The following is a 5,020-nucleotide window of genomic DNA, read 5'->3' on the forward strand; positions in this document are numbered from 1 at the left end:
GAGGCCAAGGCAAAAACTCGTAAAAGGGCGCCTTGAGACCAAAGGGGTTTTGAGTTGAAAACCCAAGAAAGGGCAATTTAAATTTTGATCGAAGATAGGGCATGTGATAGTCTTGTCCTTCAGAATTAACAAAGAGGAGGAACGTTACATCTTGGGGCATCAACAAAGTACTCTAGATCTCCTAAACACATATCAGGCTCAAAATGGTCTTCAAGAAGTTTGTACAGAGAAGCTCATGCCGTGATATTTGGGGCATCTATTTTCATCTTACTCATTTTTGTATTTTAGTAACATTTGCTACTTTTGATTAATCTATTTATTTCGAGCTTTGCTCCCAATAAATTTCAATCTTGTCCATTGTTAGGATCTTTTACAAGCATTTTTTATTGAAATAACGATTAATGGACAAATAATATTCAAGTAAAAAGATTTCTGCATATTGCTCTGAAAGGTTTTCTAAATAGTACAAGGACCTGAAACAGGACCACTAGTTAGAACTAACCAAATCTAAGAGTTGGAAATGTTTGGGAACGAATAGCTTAAATTGTGATTATTTCTTCGGGTTTTCTGTTAAAGATACCAGTTGAACAAGAAGGTAGGGTAATGCATTAGTGATAGAACCTTAATGAACAACGAGCAATGTCAACCTGAGCATTAAAAGGGGATCATTCTCGAAAAATGACATTCTGCACTCATACAAATATCATTCATACATATCTAGTTAGGAGTATTTGATTCATTCTAATCATAACATCCTAATCGCTCGGCATAAATATAGGCCAATGAAATGGATTCTACAAGTCATGTTCCCCAGAGAACGGTGTAACAGATCAGTGAAACCATAAATCATATACCCCTAAAGTTTCAGTGGAATGAATTAAAGTCATCGTGATGAATCTTATCTCCCTAAAGTTGCAGTGAAGCAGATTAAAGCCGCAAATTTTATCTCCCTAAAGTTGCATTGGAGTAGATTGAAGATAACAAATCTTATCTCCCTGAAGTTGTAGTAGAGCATACTGAAGATAGCGAATCTTATCTCTCTAAAGTTGCAGTAGAGCAGATTAAAGCTACATAACAAATTTTATCTCCCTGAAGTTGCGGTGGATCATATTAAAGTTACAAATCTTATCTCCCTAAAGTTGCAATGGAGCAGATTGAAGCTACAAATCTTATTTCCCTGAAGTTGTAGTGGAACAGATTGAAACGACAAATCTTATCTCCCTGGAGTTGTAGTGGAGCAGATTGAAGCTCCAAATCTTATTTCCCTAAAGTTGCGGTAGAACATATTAAAGCTACAAGTTATAAATCTTATCTCCCTGAAGTTGCAGTAGAGTAGATTGAAGATATGAATCTTATCTCCCTGAAGTTGCAGTGGAGCAAATTGAAGTTACAAATCTTATCTACTTGAAGTTGCAGTGGAGCAGATTGGAGTTACAAATCTTATCTCCCTGAAGTTGCAGTGGAGCAGATTGAAGTTACAAATCTCATCTCCCTGAAGTTGCAATGGAGCAGATTAAGCTACAAGTCTAATCTCCCTGAAGTTGTAGTGGATTAGATTGAAACTACACTTCCTATACCACTGAAGTTGCAGTGGGTTAGAATGAAGCTACTTGAACAAGAGGAACACCAAAGAGGTCGAGATTCGACGAGACCGGACAAAATTGGTCCCTCTTAAAATTCTCTACTCCATTCTCGTTACACGAAAACGAGCAAAGAGGGGCAGTTGTAAGGGCCCAATTCTGTCCAGGCCCAAACAAGCCAAACCAAAATAAAAATAAAAATAATAATAGTCCAAAGTCTATTACAATAGTCCATCAAGCCCAAAAATATAAAAAAACCCTAATGTCCCGATAGGCTTAACACCTAAATAGTGTTCAGACATAGAAACCCTAATCTAGCCCTCTGGCGTCGCACGCCTCTTACGCCAGGACGCCACTGTCGCTCCACCACCAACTGCTACAGACAACCACCACCTGCAAAAAGAATAAAAAGACAGAAACCAAACACATAGAAACAATGCAAGAAGTAGTACAAAATAGTAGAAAAAAATAAAAAAATAAAATGTAAAATCGACTATAAAAGCCTAAAAAAGAACATATTGTAATGATTTTTTTTGAAAAGAGAAATTTAACAAAAAAAAAAAGCAATTGAAGAAATAAAAAAATAGAATACCAAAATTCGAAGGTGATTTTCTCTTTTATTTTTTTTCAAATCTGTTATATATATAAACATAAAATAAAAAGAGAGAATGATTACCTGACGATTCGTATTCCACCACCGAGAAGGGCCGAGGTCGCCACCTCCGATGAAAGTTGGTTCTAACGAGAAATTTTTTTAACTCAGAAATCAGAAGGTTTCTTCGAAATTTTTGCAATTTTTGTGGGTTTTTGGGAAAAATCGATACCAGATCTAGGCTCAGGGAGCCAAAACCACCTAAAGGGGGTTTTTCGTATTTTTTTGGCCACCGTAGATGGCAAAGCTATCACCAGCGAACGGCGACAGTCGTGGAGGCTCGCCAGACCAGTGGCTGGATTCTAGGCTGTGCCTAGAGAGAAACAGAGAGAAAGAAAAGTTTTTTTTAAAAAAATTAAGGTTAAAATGATTTTTTTAGAATATTTTAACTTAAATACGAGGTCAAAATGGTGTCGTTTTGGCCTGAGCTCATAAAACCCAGAATGACATCGTTTTGGTACGAGACCCGATTACCGACCTGACTCGCCTTAGGATCCGTGTGTTTTTTTGGGGTCTAATTGCTGCTTTAGACCTTCTGCTTTTTTGCCACTTTTCAATTTCGCCCTGCTATTTATTTTTTATTTTCACCCCTTTTGTTTTGTTTTGTTTTTTGTGCGATTTAGTCCCTGGACCATTGTGGACCTATTTAGGGGATGACACGTGTCATGAGTTTTGGGATAATTTCCCATTCAACCTCTGCCCCTTTTAGCGCGTTACATTTTGGTCCTTCACCTTATTTTATTTGTTTTTTATTTACAATTTATGCCTTTAAATTTTATTTAAACTTCGATTTATTTTATTACGATTTAGGCTCTTATTTCGTTTTAATTTCGATCTGATCCTTATTTATTTAATTTCAACCCTTTATAGATTTTTATATTATTTTTTATATATCATTTTATTTCTTTATTTAATTATTTAATTATTATTCCTTTACTTTTTAATACTTAAAATTTTTTTCCTTTTATTGTGCATTTATTTTTCTTCTTCTTCTTCTTTTTGCCTTTAGTATTGTTATTATCATTCCAATATTTATTTATTTATCTATTTATTTATTATTATTTTTAAACTTTCAAAATTAGATTATTTATGTTTTTACTTATACATTTATTTTATTATTATTATTATTATTATTATTATTATTATTATTATTATTATCATCATTATTATTATTACTTACCTTTCTTCTATTAATTATATTATTATTAGAATAATAATTATAATACGATCATTGCCATCTTCATTACAAATTTGAGTTTTATCACTATCATAGTTACATTATTGTCATTCACTAGCACGACATTTTATTTTTCGTATATCATCATTCCACTTTTATACACTGCCATTTCATGTTATTTCACTATAATCATGTCACGAATCGTGTTTAGATATATTTATTCATTGTTGTATTGTACCCAAATAAGATAAATATGCATTGTTTTAAATGTTACATTTGTTATTTACTCGAAAAAGGAATTTTCTTTTAAAAATTAAGGTAATGTTCTGTATTTGGAGATTCGAGAAGTCGTGCCCTAACTTACTGGGTTCGACTTTCTCTTTGAACCTAGATAATCGAACATCCTTTTAAAATTAAAATAGATGAGATTAAATTAAATAATCGAATAATGAGCAAGCTTATTTTTGAGGATTCAAGATGTCGTGTCCTAACTTATGGGACGTGACCTTTTTGTTTACCTCGAGATAAGAAGCCATTTTACATCTGTTTTAATTTACTTAAGTGATTTTAATTAAAAAATATTGTTTTGCAAGGTGAGATTGTGTTTTAAATTCTCTTTAAATTTTCAATTCTCAGCATTAAAACATCAAATAATCTACTAGGTGCCAATTTTGAGCGTCACGATGGTGCAAATCCTTCCTCGTGCGTAACCGACTCCCGAACCTATTTCATGGATTTTGTAGACCAAAAAGTATCACTTTAATAAGTATAACATTTTGTTAAAATGAGCTTTGAGGTGATTCAATCACACCTAAATAAAAAGGATTGGAAGCGCCTCCCATTTTCGTTTTCAAAATATATGTCGATTTAAAAAAAAAATTGTTTTGACAGATTGTATTTAAAACAATAAGCAAAATAGTTTGTAATTAAAACAATAATCTTAAAACTAACAAATATTGGGTGCAGTGGCAACTGGTTTGGCGAATTATACTCCCAAGGAGTGAACAAAGGTTTAAGGATGGAGCTAAGGGCTGGCAGGGCTCCACTCTTCTAAAATGGAAAATTTCTCTTTTAACTCCTTTATAATTTATAAAATTTTAAGTTAGTATATAGCAAAATTGCATGTTCACCTCCAATAATAATAAAAATTTGATTTAATCATTTAAAAATTAGAAAGATATAGACTATAAATATGGTAAAATTGTATTTTTGCTATCATAAAATATATAATTTAATTTTGTTCCCAAAAGTAATTTTCGACTTCTCCCCACGTAGGTACGAACCTTGAAGATAATATTGTTAAGAGAAATAATCTTGAATGCCGAATATGAACTATAAAATGAACATAAAGAATTAAAAAGATCAACTTAAATTAAGAATTGTTAATTAATAATAATAGAATCCGATTAAGTAAAATTCACACCTTAGAAACTTATCAAGGACTTTGATTACAAATATAACCTGAATGATTTTTTATTATCCATGATCAAGAGAAATGAACAAGTCAATGTTGCATTTTTTGCCTGTCATTTTCTTAGTTCTAAACTTAGCACCATGCAAGTTACGAGTTCAGATATATCTCCACAACAATATAATAATAATAAAGGTTAG

This window comes from Gossypium raimondii, chromosome 10 (assembly GCF_025698545.1).
Source record: "Gossypium raimondii isolate GPD5lz chromosome 10, ASM2569854v1, whole genome shotgun sequence".
Classification (NCBI taxonomy): domain Eukaryota; kingdom Viridiplantae; phylum Streptophyta; class Magnoliopsida; order Malvales; family Malvaceae; genus Gossypium; species Gossypium raimondii.